Source organism: Oncorhynchus clarkii, chromosome 3 (assembly GCF_045791955.1).
Source record: "Oncorhynchus clarkii lewisi isolate Uvic-CL-2024 chromosome 3, UVic_Ocla_1.0, whole genome shotgun sequence".
In the NCBI taxonomy this organism is placed as follows: domain Eukaryota; kingdom Metazoa; phylum Chordata; class Actinopteri; order Salmoniformes; family Salmonidae; genus Oncorhynchus; species Oncorhynchus clarkii.
Genome location: NC_092149.1, coordinates 70,091,400 through 70,102,309, shown reverse-complemented (window position 1 = coordinate 70,102,309; position 10,910 = coordinate 70,091,400). Strand labels below are relative to the sequence as shown.

The 10,910-nt window shown below is 41.1% G+C and overlaps 1 pseudogene; it reads left to right on the top strand.

The window, feature by feature from the left end:
* The first annotated feature begins 7,802 nt into the window (after positions 1–7,802).
* Positions 7,803–9,631, top strand: LOC139406103 (uncharacterized; annotated as a pseudogene).
* Positions 9,632–10,910: the final 1,279 nt, after the last annotated feature.

Genomic DNA, 10,910 nt, shown 5'->3' with positions numbered 1-10,910 from the left:
GTTCGAGCCCAAGTAGGGGCGAGGAGAGGGACGGAAACTATACTGTTACACTGGCAATACTAAAATGCCTATAAGAACATCCAATAGTCAAAGGTATATGAAATACAAATGGTATAGAGAGAAATAGTCCTATAAATACTATGTTAACTACAACCTTAAACCTCGTACCTTGGAATATTGAAGTCTCATGATAAAAGGAACCACCAGCTTTCATATGTTCTCATGTTCTGAGCAAGGAACTTAAACGTTAGCTTTTTTACATGGCACATATTGCACTTTTACTTTCTTCTCCAACACTTTGTTTTTGCATTATTTAAACCAAATTGAACATGTTTCATTATCTACTTGAGGCTAAATTGATTTTTATTGATGTATTATATTGAGTTGAAATAAGTGTTCATTCAGTATTGTTGTAATTGTCATTATTATAAAAAATAAAAATAAATTGTCTGATTAATCGGTAGCAGCTTTTTTTGGTCCTCCAATAATCGGTATCGGTATCGGCGTTGAAAAATCATAATCGGTCGACCTCTACCCTAGACATGGGTTCGTATGTGACTGTTTCGTCTAAAGTACACCAACTTATAGTGGCATTGAAATATGATGACATTGCTAAAATAGGCAAATAATTAGTAGGAAACAACTTTGCCATATTATGATTTTGTCAAATTTACTTTTGAGAGATGGCAATGCTGCCATTACTGTTAATAGAAAAGCTTGTCATAAATAGCCAGCAATGTGAATGTTAGCTAGCTAAAATATGGCGGTCCCTTCAATCATGGTTAGCTGGCTGAAGTTATACTGCATCTAAAGTCAATCTGGCAACATCACAATCATGACAAAAGATTTTCCGACTAATTATTTGCCAACGAACTCCATCCACCTATTTCCAATTCTAGGTGTAAGACCGACGCTGGAGACAAGAAGCAAATACAGGATGTGAACAATTAATGGAAAACGAGCATTAAACCAAATGCGGGCAGCGTTTGGACAGGGGACACAAAACAACATTACGACAATAATGCTGACACGGGGAACAAAACTGAGGAACAGACAGATATAGTGGGGGTAATCAACAATATGAAGGAGTCCAGGTGAGTCCAATGAGCGCAGATGTGTGTAATAATGGTGACAGGTGCGCGTAAGAGAGCGGGAGTGGAAGCAGGCGTGACAGCACCTCCCCCCCCCCGCCCTCTAGGGGCGCCACCCAGCGTCCCACCTGGGCAAGCCTGACGGGTCGGCCGAGGCATGTGCGCTGGACAAGCCGGCTGAGGCGTAAAAGCCCTACGAGCCGGCTGAGGCGTAAAAGCCCTACGAGCCAGCTGAGGTGTGGGAGCCTGACGAGCCGGCTAAGGCATGACATGGGATGAGAGCCTGCCGAGCCAACCGAGGCATGGCAACCTCTCGAGCCAGCTAAGGCGTGGAAGCTCGATGAGCCAGCTGAGACATTCCCGGTTCAATCGGCTGCAACACACGGACCCGATGTCACCACGAAAAACAAAAAACAAGAACTCCCTGATGCTTCAAACAGTGGTGTCAGCATTCTGTAAGGACCAACGCTGGAGATGAGAAGCAAGTACAGGGAGTGAATATTGGATGGAAAATGGACATCAAACCAAACACGGACAGCGTCTGGACAGGGGGAACAAAACAACATTACGACAATAATGCTTACACTGGGAACAAAACTGAGGAACAGACAGATATAGAGGGGACAATTAACAACGTGAAGGAGTCCAGGTGAGTCCAATGAGTGCAGGTGCGTGTAATGACGGTGACGGGTGTGTGTAATGAAACGGCAGCCTAGCGCCCTCGAGCGGAAGCCGGCATGACACTAGGGGGTTCTCCGACAGAGCATGCAAACCATAATTGGCTGTGCATCCTGCTTGAAGCAGGCATTGTCGAACCGGAGCTGAAGGCATCCATATAGGGCTTTTCAGTCTGAAACAGCCATGATCCTTTGAACGAATTGGGGAGATGAAACAACAGAGCCCTATTCAGTGAGGGGAAGCGAAGTAGGAGTAGGGGTGATTTGCACGTGGATTTGGGCAAAAAAGGGAATGAATTGTTGACATAATTGTAATTCAAACCCAATATTAATTTACTCGTTGTGATGCACTCAGGTTCCAGAACGAGACTGACTTTATGACCAAAATTATCCTATTTATACTTTGTAGTCAATTTTTACACTAGAACAAATGTTTCTGACTCATATCAATGCCACATATGCCGTTTTCAATGGGATTAGTTATTTTTTAGGGACAGTCAGTCTTTAAAACTTTCACTGAGTGTTTCAGTAAGACTTTAAATAACACTGCTCGCTTACTTTGGGTTAACTATTTTGAACTCCAAGCACAAATAGGACACATGGAAATATCCATGGAATTTGTCCACTGCACCACAAGGATGAAGCTAGTCTACCATGTTTTGTTACAAATACAAAGCTGTTAATTTTAGTCTATTCAAACAAACCCAATTTCAAACTAAACAAGCACTCATTAAGATCACCTGAGGTGCGTTCAGTTTGTTTGAACGTTTTCTACATTGCAGAATGGTTTTTACTGAATGACACCTTTCCCCAAAATGTTTTTTTACATTCTTGAACAGACTTTGAGGTTCAAGGTTAGGGTTGAAGCAATGAGTGACGTATTTAAATGGCAGTGGCCGTACTGACAGCGTTCCCCTACCCACAACCCTACCCCTCCCTGTTTTTCAACTGGTCCTTCAGTAAGGCACCGTTTCCGTTCAATTGAACCTAAAAATGTACTGAACGCAGCCATGACCACACTTAACAAGATACAGGGTAGAGAGCGCTTTGGTGATGCTGAGAACCGGATATACAGTGCCTTGCGAAAGTATTCGGCCCCCTTGAACTTTGCGACCTTTTGCCACATTTCAGGCTTCAAACATAAAGATATAAAACTGTATTTTTTTGTGAAGAATCAACAACAAGTGGGACACAATCATGAAGTGGAACGACATTTATTGGATATTTCAAACTTTTTTAACAAATCAAAAACTGAAAAATTGGGCGTGAAAAATTATTCAGCCCCTTTACTTTCAGTGCAGCAAACTCTCTCCAGAAGTTCAGTGAGGATCTCTGAATGATCCAATGTTGACCTAAATGACTAATGATGATAAATACAATCCACCTGTGTGTAATCAAGTCTCCGTATAAATGCACCTGCACTGTGATCGTCTCAGAGGTCCGTTAAAAGCGCAGAGAGCATCATGAAGAACCAGGAACACACCAGGCAGGTCCGAGATACTGTTGTGAAGAAGTTTAAAGCCGGATTTGGATACAAAAATATTTCCCAAGCTTTAAACATCCCAAGGAGCACTGTGCAAGCAATAATATTGAAATGGAAGGAGTATCAGACCACTGCAAATCTACCAAGACCTGGCCGTCCCTCTAAACTTTCAGCTCATACAAGGAGAAGACTGATCAGAGATGCAGCCAAGAGGCGTAAAAGCAACACAGCTCATCACCCTGAACACACCATCCCCACTGTCAAACATGGTGGTGGCAGCATCATGGTTTGGGCCTGCTTTTCTTCAGCAGGGACAGGGAAGATGGTTAAAATTGATGGGAAGATGGATGGAGCCAAATACAGGACCATTCTGGAAGAAAACCTGATGGAGTCTGCAAAAGACCTGAGACTGGGACGGAGATTTGTCTTCCAACAAGACAATGATCCAAAACATAAAGCAAAATCTACAATGGAATGGTTCAAAAATATACATATCCAGGTGTTAGAATGGCCAAGTCAAAGTCCAGACCTGAATCCAATCGAGAATCTGTGGAAAGAACTGAAAACTGCTGTTCACAAATGCTCTCCATCCAACCTCACTGAGCTCGAGCAGTTTTGCAAGGAGGAATGGGAAAAAATTCAGTCTCTCGATGTGCAAAACTGATAGAGACATACCCCAAGCGACTTACAGCAGTAATCGCAGCAAAAGGTGGCGCTACAAAGTATTAACTTAAGGGGGCTGAATAATTTTGCACGCCCAATTTTTCAGTTTTTGATTTGTTAAAAAAGTTTGAAATATCCAATAAATGTCGTTCCACTTCATGATTGTGTCCCACTTGTTGTTGATTCTTCACAAAAAAATACAGTTTTATATCTTTATGTTTGAAGCCTGAAATGTGGCAAAAGGTCGCAAAGTTCAAAGGGGCCGAATACTTTCGCAAGGCACTGTATGTTTTTTTAATAGAATTCTTAGAACATTCTCTGAACATTATAAAAGTTTTCTTGATTTTTTTTCATAGAAAGTTTTCTTCATGTTCTGAGAACGGGAATGTATGTGTTTAAATAACATTCCTAGAAAGTTCTCTGAATGTTAGTTTTTTTGTGGTTTTTATGGAACATTTTCTTAACCTTCTCTGAACAATTCGAGAACATGACTTTAAATAGAAACACGAGGAAACCCGTAGGAAATATTATGAGGTATGCAGTAACACTTTATTTGGATAGTCCCTCTGTAGATGCTCTACAGACTATCAGTAACATTTAAACTATTTACTACCCTAACCTTAACACTTATCCTAACCCTTACCCTAAACCTTATTCTAAACCTTAACCCTAACCTTAACCTTAGCAAGCAGTTGCTTATCAACAGTAGTATGACCATCTATAGAGCATCTACAGATGGACTACCCCGACTATCACAAAAAATGTGACCTGTTATGCTGAAGTACTGAAATTCCTACTAAGAATGATGTTTCTTAACATTCTCTGAACTATTTGAGTGTATTCGCAATGCCAAACCGGTTGGAGAACGTTCCTAGAACATTACCGACATTTAAATGAAATGTAACCATGTTTGAACTTATAGGAAGTGTTCTGTTAAAGGATTGAAATACCAAGAAAATAACGTTTTTTTGCCATGTTCCTTAAATGTACTGAGAATATTCCAAAGCCAACCAACTATCCTGCACCACTCCCAGAAAGTTGTAGGAAGGTTGGATTCAAAATAACCATATGACAACCACGCTCTCAGCGAGCTCTAATAAACATATTATTCTCAGAATGTTATGCACTAGCTGGGAATGAACCATAGATGAAATCCATGAAATTGCTCTAGTGGATCCTACATTATTATCATCACACTTTTTAAGCATGAGAAGATGTTTGGGTGATAAATGGGCACAGCTAAATCTATACCTATGGTCTCTCTTTCTTCCTGTCTCTCCCCCCCCCCCTCTCTCTCTCTCTCTCTCTCTCTCTCTCTCTCTCTCTCTCTCTCTCTCTCTCTCTCTCTCCACCTCTCTCTCTCTCTCTCTCTCTCTCTCTTTCTCTCTCTCTCTTTCTCTCTCTCTTTCTCTCTCTACCTCTCTCTCTCTCTCTCTTTCTCTTTCTCTCTCTACCTCTCTCTCTCTCTCTCCACCTCTCTCTCTCTCTTTCTCTCTCTCTCTCTCTCTCTTTTCTCTCTCTCTTTCTCTCTCTCTCCATTTCTCTCTTTCTCTATTTCTCTCTCTCTCTAGTCAAAGGGCTTTATTGGCATGGGAACATATTTGTACATTGCCAAAGCAAGTGAAATAGGTAAGAAACAAATAAATATGGGAGTTTATCAAAATGGGATTTGTTTTCAAAATCTTTGTGGGTCAGTGTAATCTGAGGGAAATATGTGTCTCTAATATGGTCATACATTTGGCAGGAGGTTAGGAAGTGCAGCTCAGTTTCCACCTAATTTTGTGGGCAGTGTGCACATAGCCTGTCTTCTCTTGAGAGCCAGGTCTGCCTACAGCGGCCTTTCTCAATAGCAAGGCTATGCTCACTGAGTCTGTACGTAGTCAAAGCTTTCCTTAATTTTGGGTCAGTCATATTCTTCTCTGCATGCATTATTTGGTGTTTTACATGGTACACAGAGGATATTTTTGCAGAATTCTGCATGCAGTCTCAATTTGGTGTTCATCCCATTTTGTGAATTCTTGGTTGGTGAGCGGACCCCAGACCTCACAACCATAAAGGGCAATGGGTTCTATAACTGATTCAAGTATTTTTTGGGGCAGATACTAATTGGTACGTCTGTCTCTCTCGGTATCTCACACACAGTTTTGAAATCCCAGGAGAGGAGAGCGTTCATCTGACTTTTGACTGCATCCTGCCACCTTGTGGTCATTGGATAGATCTAATAACGAAACGGTCAAAATAATGGTGCGTTCAAGACAACTCGAAAATCTCTGAGCTACGACTTTAGTGCGTTCAAGACAACTGGGAACTCTGAAAAAAAGAGCTACGACCTGGAAAAATCAGTTTGAACGGTTATCCAACTAGGATTAATAAGTCAGAAACTCTGGCATCATTCTAGAGCTCCGACTTCTCTGACCTGAAGATCCCTGACAACACCATTTTTTCCCAGTCTGAGCTCTTTTTCCCCCCATGAGTTCCCAGTTGTCTTGAACTCACCATAAGTAGCCAATGCCGTAACCCTCACTCAGTTCTCCTCTAAAGGCTGCATTTAGGCTGTGTTTAGACAGGCGAATCAGCTCTGAAAAATATCTGATATGAATAGATCTGATGTGAAAGACCAATTCATTGAACAAATATCAGAATTGGGCTGCCTGTGTAAGCTCAGTTTATGACAGGCAGTCCAATTCTGAATTTTCTTTTACTAATTGGTCTTTTGACTAATCAGAAAAAGATCTGACGTGAAAAGATCTGATGTGAAAAGATCTGACGTGAAAAGATATGATGTGATTAAAATACATTGGTTTTGATGTACTGATGTACTTACAATACTTACAGCAAAAAGGTCCATGAGTAGTTTGTTTTTGTGTCAGTGTGCCTTATTCTGGTTTGGGATCAATAGGCCTAATGTTAGGCCTAAGACGTGTGAGGGTGTGCTGCTGTGAATAGCCACAAGGTGTCTCTCTGACATTGCACTAACAGATCTGAAATCAACCACACTGCTAAGACAATTGATTCTGAATCAACCATATGCAGCCATATTTGGACAGTTATTGTCTCCACCCCACATTTCAAACAATCCTATATTACATTGCTGAGTTTCTGGTATTAAGATACATTGTTTCTTTATCATTGTATGATACATTATGAGTATTTTAACATGTTGTTCTCAAGACAACAGCTACAGTAGGTATACTGACAATGACAATAATTAGGTGCATAACATAGCCTACAATCTATTGTTCCATTCAACATAATTGCCATGAAGCCTTTATCTTTGTATTTTGTATCCCTAAGGGTTGCACATATTTGTTCCATAGCAAACATAAAACGCAATATAAGGAACATTTGTATTATTATGTTACATTCATGTTAAAAATAAGAATAATTTGAAATAATGTTAGTTTGGTAGTTAGGCTATTAAAATATTATAAATGATTATATATTATAATTATAACGCTTCAAACACACCGACTGAGATTTTGCGTTTCAATTCACCAAAAGTACATTAATTTCCAATGTAACGCTGCGTTTGCCTTGCAGCATTGCGTTGCAGATGCAGTTGCCGTGCTTTCTGTGTGGTGCATACATTCAATTTATCGAACGTATGCATCAAATTGTATGCGTAGACGTGACAGAAAGTAGCAAACTGTGAATGTTGAATTTTTGTTGTACACATATCCAGTAAAAAAAAATGGGATTACATAATAAAAACAGTTTGACTGGAGAATTTCTTTACATGTTTTATTCATTTATTTGCCAAGTATATTATTTATTCGATGACATCCACAAATTAATTGTGAGAGCCTATAATATAATTTCCCTCAAATGCAGTTTTGGAGCGAAATGCAATATTAAATAGTGAAGATAACAGAGTAGGCTCTTTCAACAATGAGACCAACGTTGAGGAAGGTGGTCTTGTTCGCGCTGTTGGGCCGGGACCAGTCCCGCCGACAGCGCAGGTCTGTGTGGTTCCAGAGATAGTTAAAGTCCCGAAAGCAGGCAGAGGAATTCCACCATCTCATTCAAGAGCTTCGAATGTTTGGAGAGGAATTCCGAAGTTACTTTCGTCTGAACCAAAGCCAGTTCGATCACCTGCTGCAGATGGTTGGAGCCAGGATCGCCCAGATGGATACCAACTACCGGGAGTCCATCAGCCCAGTTGAACGCCTGGCGATTTGTCTCCGGTAAGCTACATTCTAGTACATTTTTAAAGCCTTTGATACCATAATTGATTGATATTTGTATACATTGTTTTTATGTGCAACCTAGCTAGCTAAAGGGCTCTCTAGTTAATAGTCCCTATTTGACATCAGATGTACTTTTACAGAATGTTCATTGGGACTATAACTTTTCCCAAAGTTTATTTATAATCCTTTTTTAATTATGCAATGTTACCAAATGAAAAGAAAGGTGCCTTCTGCCCTGATGAAGGTAGGCTAGTCTTCTCCAGGACCCGTTTTTGTTCAAGACAGTTACAGTCATTCATGACATTCTTATTGGACTCACATACACTCTTAGAGAAAAAGGTTCCAAAAGTGTCCTTCTGCTTTCCCCATAGGATAACCATTTTTGTTTCCAGGTATAACCCTTTGGGGAAAATGTTATACATATACAATAGGGGTACTACCTACCTGGAACCAAAAAGGGATCTCCTATGGGGACAGCCGGAGAACCCTTTTAAGTAGATAGTACCATTCTTTCTAAGAGTAGAGTTGGCCTGGGCTACAGTTTAATGATATAGTCATAGACTGAATTGTACTGTTTCATGTCATTGTTAATGATGGTTGATGAGTATTACAATATAGTTAGTGGACCATAATAAACAGTAATGAGGTAGCTATATGAGTAGATATAATATGTGGGTGGAATTCAAGTTACACACAATATTGATCATTATTTTGAATTATACGGTGGCAGGCATAGTTCCCTCTGTGGCACAAGCCCTTTGGGACTGTCTGGTTGGTGAATACATTCCTTTCCCAAAGAGGAAGACTGGAGGGCCATCGCTGCCGAGTTCCTGGAGAGGTGGAATTTCCCCAACTGTCGGGGAAATTGCCGGGAAACATGTAGTAATCCAGGCTCCACCGTGCTCAGGTTCGCAATTCTACAACTACAAGGGTACATATTCAATTGTACTCTTGGCTGTGGTAGATGCCATCTACTGTTTCCGTGTTGTCGATGTTAGTGCTTACGGCAAGGGAAGTGATGGCGGGACTCTGCCTTCGGCCAGGCACTTCAGGATGGCACCCTGGAGATTCCACCACCTGCATCACTCCCTGGGGCTGAAGACCTGGGATCTGTTCCCCACGTCTTCGTCGGCGACCAGGCCTTCCCTTTAAGACCCAACCTCATGAGCCCTGCCCTGGACGCCGGCTGCCATTGCCAAAGCCTGTAAGGATCTTTAACAAATGACTGTCCAAGGCAATGCACCTTTGGGATTCTGGCAGCCCAGTGGAGAATGTATCAGAGAGTGCTTGGTCTCAGCCCCTCAAATGTCGGTGCCTGCGTGAAGGCCACGTGTTCTCCAAAACTACTTGCGGAGGTCATTCCAGGAGCTGCTCCGGATGGAGATGGGCACGCCAAATGGTCACCTACCTGATGTCACCAGGGCAGGTGCCAACAACGCCCCCAGACAGACACTCCAGGTGAGGGAGAAGGTGACCACCTACTTCTCATCGCCAGCAGGTGAAGTCCCATAGCAGTATGCCGTGGAGTGAAACGGCTCTTTGAACAGCCCCATAACACAAAGGTTATTTTAAGAACCATCCACCGTTGTCCATAAAATTGAATTTTTTTCCCCAGATTACTTTATGTATCATTGTCTCTCTTCATTTAGAAGTTATATTTAAGTGACATTTGGGAGTAAAGACCACACCTTAACCCCTTCCCTCTCCCATCAACGGCAGTATTATACACACCTGGCATGGTCCATCAGGTGAGCGGGAGCACTAATTAAGGTTATACGACATACAGTTAGTATGATAACAAAGGGAAAGGGTAACCTAGGTAACCTAGGGTCCATACAAATAGTACAGTTTACCACCATGTTCACTGGCCTGACAAAATACAGGTGGAAAAAAAACTAATTAGGAAGTGTTTTTACTTTCATCTTGTCTTAGATCTGCAAAGGTGTAGGGAAGAAATAAACAGATTAAGTCTAAATTAGATATTAATAAACAACTGAAACAACTGACTATGAAAACATTATAATTTATTAAGTATTCAAGTACAGGAAAGAACATGACAGGTGTGTGTGTGCGCGTAAAAAATAATAATGAATGTGTGGCCTGTAATCTGTAAGAGAACAGCAAGAGCATGTATTTTTGGCACAACTGCAGACCGATACAGGGACTACTCATAAAGCCTAGACGTAGTAGGGGAACTTCAGACATGGCCATAAAGAGAGAGAGGGCAGGGCACTGGAGATCCGAGGTACAGAGAGGAGAGTGTGTGTGTGTCTAAAAGGGAATAATATGTAGCCATAACACAGCTAAACAAACAAATGGCCTCTGGACGTCATGGACCAGTCGATGGAACATAACTTCACAAACAGTTTCAACACCCTGGTTTTCAAGTGGTTTTAAATGAAAGAAATATTCACCTTTAGTCTCGTAAGAGACCAACAAGAGCATCTGTGAAAACTCTGTATGAGTTTCAATTCAGAAATCTATGTAACACTAATAATGAATGCTATCCTAAAACTTTATAAACAAATTACTATGAATTGACTGAATTTAAACAGAACTGACGTGTGTGAAAAGAAAGGTACAACGAGGGAGGTCAAAACAACAACCAGACAACTCCTCTTCCTGTCCTTCCTGTGAGCTGGTCGGCTAAATGGACTCCATCTCTGGAAGGAAAGAGAAAAACAACACATACAAGATTTATGTTAACTAAATACTGCTTGTATAGTGTAGTTAGAGGCATACATATTGTGCGGTAAAGTTGGTATTACTTGCTGTTTACTCATGGAATTTGTATTTCAGATCAAAAGAT